Here is an 11,770-nt window from a genome sequence, read left to right as displayed (position 1 = left end):
GTGTCTTTTGGCCATTTGTATTTCTTCTTTGTCAAAGTGTCTGTTCATTTCTTCTCCCCATTTTTTGATGGGATTAGATGTTTTTTTCTTGTAAAGTTCTGTCAGTGCCTTGTATATTTTGGAGATTAGCCCCTTATCTGATGGGTATTGGGTGAATAGTTTCTCCCACTCAGTGAGTGGCTCTTGTATCCTGGGCACTATTTCCTTTGATGTTTTTGTTTGTTTGTTTGTTTTTTTCAATCAAACCCTCTCAGATCCTGACATGTGCATGGCACTAAGTCACATCTCTGCCCAAATTAGACTCTAAACCCCTGACTTTCTGTGCTAGGGAGGGGGGAGGAGGAAAGAGAGTGTATGTAAAAGAGTCAATACTTTACAAATTTGTATGTCATCTTTGCTCAGGGGCAATGCTAATCTTGTCTGACCATTCCAATTTTAGTATATGTGCTGTCGGGGTGAGCACAAGAGTCAATTCTTTAATAAGAATTTAAAATTCTTTAATAAGAATTTTTTAAAGTCATCATTTTTTTGTTTGTTTGCTTTTGAGCCTCGTCTATTGGTCCTCATCGCTTACTTCTGGCTCAGTGATCAGTCCTGGCAGGGTATCAAACCAGGGTCTGTCATGTTCCTTAACCCCTTGACTAGCTCTCTGAACCCCAGGAGCCATGCAATAGATGGAGGCTGAAGATGCTGAAGTATCAGAGGGCAACAGCCCCACCAGAGCTGCATGTCTGTATGTACTTCACAGTGCTCAGGACCACTTGAACAGTAAGTCATTTATTGCTAAGGCCCAGCCATGTGGCAATACCGCTTGAACCAGCAGGGGGCACCAGGGCCAAACATGACTACAGGGCAGGAGTCCCACTTAAGTTACACCCAGCAGTGCTTAGGGGGCCATGTGGTGCCAGGAATCAAACTCCGGTCCTGAACTCTGTCCTGAACACAAAAGGCACATGGCCAGGGTTCCCAGACTGTCTCCTGTCCCTGAACGCATGTTTATGTAAAGTACAACTGAAGAGTTTTACTTGGGATATCCTCTTCCCACATTCTTTGTTTTGTTGGAGTGTCTGAGATACCATAGTAACACATGTGTAAGGTCGCTTGCTTGGAGGTGGCTGTTAGGTATTGCAGTTACAGCACCAGGGACCATGATAGTAGTGCCAGGACTGCAGTTGGTCATGTAGTATAGGGCTGGGGATCAAACTTTAGAACTTAGGCCTGCAAAACAGATGGTCTAGCACTGAGGACATGGCCAGGCCCAGAGCTAAGGATTTCAAATTCCCCAACCTGTCAGCCTACACCTTTTTATTTTTAAAACAAATATTTCAACCATATAAAATATTAAAGAAATGCAATATTAAGTAGTTGAGTCATAAGGGTTTTACAGCATGCAATGTGGACACACACACACACACACACACACACACACACACACACACATGCACGCACGCACGCACAGCCTTTCCTCTCTTGTTATCTTCAGCTCAGTTCTATACGCTTCTATCACTCGAAATTCAGAACAAACCTTCATTTTCTACTTTCTTTACGAAGGTCATTCTCTTGACTGGTACTGAACCCACAACCTAAAATTTTCTTTCCCTCTTGGTCCCTAAACAGAAACTGGGGTTCTTTTAACACCCACCCACATAGAAGTCTCCACTCCCTTCCTCAGCTCTCTTTATGAACTCCATGGGACTTGCTCTCCAAAATAGCAAAGAAAACCACATTCCATCACCCCTTCCTATCTGGGTGCTTAAATGCCACTGCTGTCTGCCAGCCCCTCTATCACCAGTCTGAACAAAGACATGGCTGTCAGCAGGAGCAGAGAAAACACAAAAGTCCCTATGAGTTTGACCTGACAGAAGACAGCTTGGTCACCAGGCTCCAAGTCAAAAATAGATTCCCCACTGCTTCGAAGGGCACCAGGCCCCTTTTCACGCTTATCTCGAGGCCTCCAGCAGTTAGGTAAACCTCGCTGCACGCTTGATGGAATGAAAAGCTCACGAGGCGATAGGCTTTTTAAGGGAGGACTTCTCTGTGACAGGCTGTCAAGGACAAGATGACAATGGCCACCTAAGGTCGCCTGTGAAAGTGCTGCAACTCTGCCTGTGATCACCAGTCTCGGAGATACTAGGAAAGGGGCCCACACCTTGGCTTTCCCAAGACCCCCAGCTTGTCCAGTTGCCTCCAGTTAAGATGGAGAAACCCCACAGCAGTTCAGCCTCGGGACCTTGAGAAGCTGCTTGGAAACTTGTACCGGTATGTCTGTGAATAAATTCAGGTCCAAAGAGGTCAGGATCAACCACGAGTGTCCAGTTCAACCTCAGCAATTCTCTTGTGGTCTTTGTTACTTGGGGGAACAATACTTTGAGGTGGCCCTAAGTTTCAGGGACTTACATCGGACTCAGGCATGTGACCTTTTTAGGCTGCCTTACAAATAGTGAAACATGACCATAAGTCTCTGATTCCCTTTTGTAAACAAACATTTAAGTTGGATTCTCTACTTTGTATCGAAGTAAGGAAAACAAGAGGAACAGAAATAGCAGATAGATGGGGCCAGAATGATAGTGCAGTGGTAGGGCATTTGCTTTGCACGCGGCTGACCTAGAATGGATCTGGGTTCGATCCCCAGAATCTCCTATGGTCACCCAAGCCAGAAGCAATTTCTGAGCACATAGCCAGGAGTAACCCCTGAGCTTCACCGAGTGTGCCCCCGCAAAAAAAAAAAATAAATAAATAAAGCAGATAGAACTCGGTGCTTTCACTGAGTCACTTGGCATTAACCTGAACTCTATCTGTGGCACATATTTCTAAGCAAAAGAAAGTAGAAATTTAACTGCTGATTATGCAGCCCTGTCTTGAAGTGAATTCTGTGCCAGGACAAGAAATTATCTAAAAACATTTGTTGTTGTTGTTTTTAACTTTCAATAGCATCTTAAACAAATAGCAATTCTTTTCTTCTTATCTCTTCCTCCACTGATACAGTGGAAACATTCTGTCTATGGATTTCTTTACATTTTAGTCACAGTATTGGTCACAGGACATGCCTAATATTTTCTCTCTTCCTTCTAGCAATATTGATCTAAGAGATATTTTCTGAAATCATTTTCTGAAATCCTCAATAGGGCTTACAACCATGGAACAGCCAGGCTCTCCAGCTGTTTCGCCAACCTTCCCAATGGTTACTAAAGGAATTCTTTTCAGGCAGGAAGAAACAGAAGTTTCCTCATCTTAAAGAAGTACATTCAATATATTTAGTTTATATGCAACAGCATATCAGAGGGTTTGCATTTGGAAATCTGCTTACTTTTCTAATTGTGGCCAAATTATTTAAACTGATAGTTTCTTTTAATCTAGAAATAAACACGCAGAAGCCAGACACTGTTCATTTTCAACTTTATACAAAGCCAGGTTTTTCATGCTGAAATAAAGCTTCCTAGTGAATAAAATAAAAGGAAAGAAGCTTGTAAAGGTCTTAAAGGAGAAAGCTCCTACAGGGCTAGAGCACATACTCAGTGAGAGGGAGGCCCTGGCTGGATCCTCAGATGCTGCATGGTTTCTTGAGCACCCTTTGGAGTGGTCCCCAAGAACTGAGCTGGGACTTGTCCCTGAACACTGAGTTGGTTGTAGACCAAAAGCCAGAAGGGGGTAAGTTTTTTAAAAAAAAGAATGCAAAAACCTAGGAACTTGGGCCACTCTCACTATTCAAATCTTCCCTAGATCGTTACAGAAAACCATGACAAACTCCTCCTCCAGCCTCCAAGATTAAGGAAAATCATTTACCAGCTCCCAACTGGCTCCAATCACCCAGAGCTAAAACTCCCACTGCACTGCAATCAGCTGTGTGAAGACAGAGTTATTCACTTAGCACTCTGAACCGAAAAATAAAGCTGCCTCTGCCATAAACAAGTTAATGAAATGTAGACCCATCAGGTCTGAGCCATCCTGATACCCTCCCAATTGTAATAGGATAGAAGGAAGCTAACTGTGAAATCAAGAGGGAGATGGAGCATTGGAGGAGTCCGAATTAGAGAAATTCAAACCCCAAGAGGAAATCTTTGGCAGCACTTTCAAGGCTGTAATCATTATCCCCCACAATGAAACAAATGCCTCTGATGTGTCAGATGGAAATAAATTAACAGAGAGCAGAAAAACAGCTCTTCCTCACAGAAGAATTCTAATTAACAAATGGAGGGGGAAAAAATAAGTCAAACAAATTCACCCTTCGAACACCAAGTACTATCTATTACAGGCGAGTACCTTGATGGATGCTAAAATTAGTAGGTGACAGTTTGAGGAGAAACAGGACATTTGCATAATCTCACAGTATCTCTCTTGAGATATGCTTAATTGGACCAGGAGAAGCAGCAACTTTTAACTTCACAGTTAGCAGAGCCTCATGAAGTGATGAAGGGATGCGCTGAGAAGTGGGTTCTTATTTAAAGATGTGTAACCTCCACCTGATCTTGAGAACACTGCAGAGGAGCTAAATCTAGGCATCTTACAGCAGGGGGCTGGCGCCCTGAAACCCCAACACCAGTACTGGAACTCAGTGTAATCTCACAAATATAAGTCTTGAGGCACCACAGCTGCACTCCTTAATTTACACATTGGCCAAGGCTGCATTTGTTCATTCACACAGACCCACTGGCCTGCTTAAATGAAAATATTTATAATTGGCCCTTCACAGAAAAAAAAAAACTCCATTATTTCAATGGGAGTGATTGGGGAAAAGTGGAAAAGCTGTTAAAAATTGATAACTTAGAGCTGGAGCAATAGTTCAGCAGATAGGGTACCTGCCTTGCATACAGCCAACCCAGGTTCAATCCTCAGCATCCAACATGGTCCACCGATCATGTCAGGAGTGATCCTGAGTGCAGAACAGAGCCAAGAATAAACTCTAAGCATTGTGGGGTCTGGCCTCAAAAGAAAAAGAAAGTGAAGAAGGCAGTATGCACCAATGTTCCTTTCTTGGTTCTAGCCAATGTAATATGGTTAACATGAGGGGAAACTAGATGAAGAGCACTTAGAACTCTACACAATATCTGCAAATGCAATTGCACTGTATGGTTAAAAGAAGTACAAAATAAAGCTAAAAGAACTGTAACAATTGCTCAGCATGGTCTGAGCCAGGGGACAACAGCCTCCTGGAGAACATTGCCTTTCAAGATCAGTCTCTGCAAAGGCTAAAATAATACCACTGTCATTGTCAGGAAAGCAGACAGCATTCACAGAGTGTTCCTTCTTTCAACCAATTGTGCCTCTAAAAAGACAATGGGACTTAGGGAATTCCCATACATAAACGTAAGGAGTAAAAAGACGAATTGGGATCTCTAACTCCCCAGCATCTTTGGAAGCTGAGGCCATGGAGATAAAGGGAAGATTTTCCTGTGTTTGTTGAACCCTGGAGGAGGCCTAATGCAGACCCCACTGCAGAAGAGACAGTGAACAGCAGAGGGAGACAGAACCCCCAGAATGCCAGAATGTGGGGCACTTCATGGAGCTTCTGAGCAGCCTGACAAGGTTACAAATGCTTTCAACAGTGAGGGCGTCCCTCATTCCCACAGCCTGCCAGAAAGCTGGGAGGAGGTCAGGAACCTGGAACCTAGAGAAGGTCCTCTTCCTTTCTCCTAATAGCACCTGGCCCACACAAGAGGCAGGAAGGAAGGAAGGAAGGAAGGAAGGAAGGAAGGAAGGAAGGAAGGAAGGAAGGAAGGAAGGAAGGAAGGAAGGAAGGAAGGAAGGAAGGAAGGGAGGAAGGGAGGGAGGGAGGGAGGGAGGGAGGGAGGGAGGGAGAGAGGGAGGGAGAGAGGGAGGGAGGGAGGGAGGGAGAAAGGGAGGGGAGGGAGAGAGGGAGGGAAAGAAAGGGAGGGAAGGGAGAGAGGAAAAGAGAGGGAAGAAAAATAAAGGAAGAGAGGAGAGAAGAGAGGAGGGAATGAAGGAAGGAAAAAGGAAGGAGAGAGGAAAGAAGGGAGGGAGGGAAGAAAAGAGGAAGAAAGAAAGGAGAGAAGGAAGGAGGGAATGAAGGAAGAAAAAAGGAAGGAAGAAAGGAGGGAGGGAGATAGAAAGGGCAGGAAGGAGGGAGGGAGAAGGAGGGAGGGAGGGAAGAAGCACAGAAACTGCAAGACTAGTGTGGAAGCTGAGAGATTCAGCAGAGTGTATAGCTCAATGCTAAATCACTTGCTTTACGTGCGGAAAGCCTGTACTTTAATCCCTGACACCCAAAGAGAGAGAGAGAGAAAAACAAAGAGGAGCAGAGGTGGGGTGTAGGGAGGAAGAACACAGGGTATAGATCTTTCCTGGTGGGGGTGGCCGTGCAGCCTGATACTCAAAACCCCAAGATTTGCTGGTCTCCTTGGCCTTCCTGGTCTACCCTCTCCAGGCCAAAGCAAGGGGCTGAAGAACAGCATGGCTACCTTCCCAGGGCCCCTCTCCTTCAAGTCTCTAGGTCAGTTGATGCTATGACAGGCACTGGACAGGGTTCCAGGGTTCCAGAATTCCAGCCTATTAGCTGCAGTAGCAGCCTGGAGCTGGCAAACATCCTTGACTGATCCTGGCTCAATGCTGGTGCAGCCAGCTGTGACAGGGAGCTGGTGAGGGGACAGCAGAGGGAGGTGGAGAAGGGAGGCGGAGAAGGGATGCTCCCACCACCTCTGAGCCCTCAGCAGATGGGCACTGCCTCTGCCCAGAAAGAGGAAGCAACTCTTACATGGGCCATTTGAGCATGGGCCTTCCCTGCGCTGTGCTGCAGTCCCTCCTCCCTCAGAACATTCCTTCAGCCCCATCTGCTCCGAAGCCAGCAACACATCCAAGGAGCAAACCCCCTACCCACTCCCAGGCTTCCGCCCCCAAGAACATTCCAGTGGTTCTGCCAAACTAATTGCTCTGCGTGACAACAGGTGCCAGGGCAAATGCCACTGTCTCAGTCTCGGAATCACACTGCTTTTAATTGACTTCTATCGTTGTCTTGAAAGACCTTGAGAAACAAGGCAGCCCTGTGCCCTTCCTCAGAAACCTGGGGCGGGGAAGGTCACAGAGGACAAACTCCATCTCGGGAGGAAGTTGAGAAGGGACCATTCAACTGCCACTAGCACCAGATGGCCAGAGCTGTGAATGACAATTGCCAAATGAGCAACTTTGCGGCCATCTGTGGGCCAGGCCTGTCTGCCTGGATGGGAAAAGTGTCTGCATGTGCCTCAGCCTGTCAGGGCAGCAGGAAGACGGGCCCTCTTGCCTGCCCCTCAGCCTACTCTTGCTCAGAGAACCTCCCTTCGAACATGGCAGACCTTCCCGCCTTCTGCTGTGCCTGCACCACAAACCCACCCAGAGATTGGGGGGGGGGGGGTGTCACCAAGCTCATGCACATGCTCACATCATGATTTCCCCAACAGCTGATGAGCAGGCACCACCAACAGTGAACCAAGACTTAGGGGACCATATGAGATGCCCAACCCAAAAGAGATACATACCCCAGCCACAGTCACAGAAGCCATCGAACAACCCAGAACAAGATGAGAGTGAAGGCAGACAGCTATTGAGCACTTACTTTATGCCAGGTCCTGTGCTAACTACCATATAGCACCTCCATTCTGGACATACTAGAAGAAGGAAGAAACTAGAAATGGAACTTTTGCTTTACAGATCAAACACTGAAGCTCCTCATGGTGCTTAGCAGGATTCATGGACTTGAACCCAGACCCAAGGGCACTTACCCAATATGGAGATTCTGATTATGGGGTGCAGCCAAGCAGAGGCTCATAACCAACTCATGAATCAAGTCACTCTAGAGGCCAGTGGTACAGCAAATCTGAACTTTTAATGAGTCCTGTCCAGGATGCCCCCAATTGCCCTGAGCCTCAAAAATGAAACAGCTTGATTAGGAATAAAGTGACTCTACTCCCAAAGAGCCTCTTAAAACAAGTGTTTTCCTAAAATAAAATTTGGGGAGGCAGAGCACTTGCCTTGCATGTGGCTGCCAGGGTTCAATCCCTGGAATTCTATATGGTCAACCAAGCCTCCCAGGAGTGATCCCTGAGCATAGAGTCAGGAATAAGCCCTAAACACCAAGTGCACCCTGAAAGAGAGAGAGAAAGAAAGAAAAAAAGAAAGGAAAGAAGGAAGGAAGGAAGGAAGGAAGGAAGGAAGGAAGGAAGGAAGGAAGGAAGGAAGGAAGGAAGGAAGGAAGGAAGGAAGGAAGGAAGGAAGGAAGGGAGGAAGGGAGGAAGGGAGGGAGGGAGGGAGGGAGGGAGGGAGGGAGGGAGGGAGGGAGGAAGGAAGGAAGGAAGGAAGGAAGGAAGGAAGGAAGGAAGGAAGGAAGGAAGGAAGGAAGGAAGGAAGGAAGGGAGGAAGGAAAAATTTGGTTCCCCAGGAATACCTTTTCACATCCAAGTCTTGGGTCTCAACAGGAGCACCAAGCTCATTGGCCAAAGTTGCTGGCAGGAAAGAGGACCCAGATCCCCCTGGCCTTAAAACATGAGCACTTTCTAGATCCAAACCCATTTTACCAGAAACAAACAATATGGTAGAAGCACCCAATCATCTGCTTCTCATGGAGGCCTGACTCAGGAAGCCATTCCCAGGGCCACTAAAGAATTCCTCTATGGATGCTCTTCTGGCCGAGAAATGCCAATCTGATGCATTTAAATGCTTTCACACATACACATTGCTTTGTCACATAATTTTAACCTTTGCTCTTTGTTTTAAGAGAAATCTGTTTTAATTGGCAACTCCCCAGTATTTTTATAGTTCTGTGTCCAACCTGAAAGCAAATGTCTTTCTTTTCCATCATAGTCTTGATTTCGAAGTATGCTTTTAGAGTTGACTATATGTTTTCTGGTTTGTCTGGCTTTTCTCCCCCAGACTGTGGCTTCCTCACAGCTGTCCTGTCTGTCACTGTGCACCTAGACACCTGGCATCTAATAGGCATTCAATAAATCCTGCTCTTAGCTGGCCACACTAGGAATTAAGTGTCCAATGGACTAGACTTGGAAGCAGCAAGCTCTGGAGGACTCAAGCTCCTTTCAGTTAAAAAATATCTCAGCCATTATTTTACCGTCAGGAGGACATCATTACCTTTGGACAGACTTTCATGACATGAGATACATATCTATCCAATTCACCAACTACTTAAGATACCTGTTTTAAAATTCCCCTATAAGAAAATCAGAACTATAAAACAATAACTACAGTCTAATTTTTCCCAAATGCTAGCAATCTGACTCTAGCCTTATTTGAAAACTTGAACATTCTAATTACTCTGGAGTTCTAATAAAACGTTAACATTTTCAAACATACAACATATTTTTTTAATTTTTATTTTTTATCACTTCTTGCATGCTCAAATTTCAAAACCAAGGTTGGACTAGGAACAATAGGAAATCAACTTAGATTATTCCCACAGTATGTTTTCTCAAACAAGAAAGAAAATGAGGGAAAAGACAAAAAATATTGCATTTCTTTGTAGACACTTACACTGTGGCTTTTAAAATTTTTGAAGGGTGTAATTTTTTTTTTTTTTTGGTTTTTGGGTCACACCCAGCAGTGCTCAGGGGTTACTCCTGGCTCTACACTCAGAAATCACTTCTGACAGGCTCGGGGGACCATATGGGATGCCAGGATTCAAACCACTGACCTTCTGTATGAAAGGCAAACGCCTTACCTCTATGCTATCTCTCTGGCCCCAAAAGGTGTAATATTTTTAAAAATTCAGAAAAGGGAGGGGCCGGCGAGGTGACGCTAGAGGTAAGGTGTCTGCACTGCAAGTGCTAGTCAAGGAAGGACCGCAGTTCGAGCCCCCGGCGTCCCATATGGTCTCCCCAAGCCAAGGGCAATTTCTGAGCGCTTAGCCAGGAATAACCCCTGAGCATCAAATGGATGTGGCCCGAAAAAAAAATTCAGAAAGGGGTAGACAGACAGTACAGAAGGTAGGGAGCTTATCTTGCATATCCCAACCTGAGTTCAATTCCCCAAACACTTCCAGGAGTGATCCCCAAAGGCAGAAGTAAGAGTAAACCTGGAGCATTGCCAGGTGTGACAAAAAAGGAAGGAAGGAAGGAAGGAAGGAAGGAAGGAAGGAAGGAAGGAAGGAAGGAAGGAAGGAAGGAAGGAAGGAAGGAAGGAAGGAAGGAAGGAAGGAAGGAAAAAGAAATTATTTTTTAATTTTTATTTATTTATTTTTGGTTTTTGAGTCACACCTGGTGGTGCTCAAGGTTACTCCTGGCTCTGCACTCAGAAATCGCTCCTGGCAGGTACAGGGGATTCGAACCACCATCCATCCTGGATCTGCTGCTTGCGAGACAAATTTTGCTGTGCTATCTCTCCAGCCCCAGAGAAAAAGAAAAATTCTAGGGGCCAGCAAGATAACTCAATGGCCTGAGCACAGTCTTTGCATAAATGAGACCCAGATTTGATCCACAGTAACACGTGGTCCTCCAAGCAGTACTGAGAGAAACCCTTAAGCACAAAACCAGAGGTAGCACTTAAGTACTCCCAGGTATGTCTCAAAAAAAGAAAAGCTAAAAAAAAATTCTAGCCCAAGATATCTTCATAATCCTCCCCCGCCAAAAAGGCGTCCTCTCTACTCTATGGTGCTGCAACAGAATTTGAGCTCTCCAAGGGATAAGCCAAGATGCAGGCAGGCACTTGTGCAACCTCCAGAAAGCACATATGTGGGCACAACTGCTCCCCCTAGTGAGCACTATAGCCCAAGTTTTCAGATGCCACGACTAAATCAAAGTGACCTCCAATGAGCCGGTGAGCGGAAAAAACTCAACTCAGGTGTATGGCCCCGGGGGAACATAAGCACCACAACCAGACATGAGACCCGTTGAACACCACAAACAGCCAGGTATTTGCAATCCCCGATCATCATAACAAAAACAGCAACAAAGGGAAAGGGAAGGAATAAAGGAAAGAAATATTCTGTATTTCAGAACCTCACATAGAGAAACTACCCTGAGGACAGTATGAAAAGTTCAAGGTCTCAAGTATGAGAAGCACTGAGTGCCGCTTCTCCATAAATTCTGAGAACTATTTTTCTCATTAGCATTATCTCTTAGAGATCAGTTTTTCTTCTGTTTTTAATTTTCCTTTAAGCTTTTGACTAAAGGTTTCTACCTTGTTTATTGGTGAGTACATTGTTGGATTTATGTAAATTTTTTTTTTTTTTTGGTTTTTGGGTCACACCCGGCAGCGCTCAGGGGTTACTCCTGGCTCTACGCTCAGAAATCGCCCCTGGCAGGCACAGGGGACCATATGGGATGCTGGGATTCAGACCACCGTCCTTCTGCATGAAAGGCAAATGCCTTACCTCCATGCCATCTCTCCAGCCCCTCATGTAAATATTCTATTTTCAAATATCTCTCTGAGTTGCAGGGCAATTATTTGCGGTTGGCATCATCAGGAAATGGGAACCAACAGAACACAGACACAGAATTTCAGCAGATCCTGAGTTCAGCCTCTGGAATGCACAACTAGTGCCAGTAATGTCCTGGTTTACCCTCCATGTTCTGGAGGCCAAAAAGAAACACCATATTCCTGGAGTAAGACACAACTGCATCTGAAACCTATAACCCATTCTTGGAACACTGTAGAAGAAGGAATCTAACATAAAGCATGTGTTGTCTAATTATTATAGGAGACATCAAATAAGGGCTATTAGAATAATATTTTACTTGGGGAGGAGAGTATCAGGAATCAAACCTAGATCATATCACACGTGCAAGGAAAGTGCTCTATCTTTCTGCCCTTGGGTCATATCTTAACTCTCATT

General features: G+C 45.3%; 1 non-coding gene across 1 annotated transcript; it reads right to left on the bottom strand.

The window, feature by feature from the left end:
- Positions 1 to 357: 357 nt before the first annotated feature.
- LOC125995467 (U6 spliceosomal RNA) lies at positions 358 to 463 on the bottom strand. The gene has a single exon (XR_007490988.1). It is a non-coding gene; the product is annotated as a U6 spliceosomal RNA (small nuclear RNA).
- Positions 464 to 11,770: the final 11,307 nt, after the last annotated feature.

The sequence above is a fragment of the Suncus etruscus genome, chromosome 17 (assembly GCF_024139225.1).
Source record: "Suncus etruscus isolate mSunEtr1 chromosome 17, mSunEtr1.pri.cur, whole genome shotgun sequence".
Taxonomy (NCBI): Eukaryota; Metazoa; Chordata; class Mammalia; order Eulipotyphla; family Soricidae; genus Suncus; species Suncus etruscus.
Note: the sequence above shows the minus strand (reverse complement) of the source record. Positions and strands in the feature narration are given on the sequence as shown.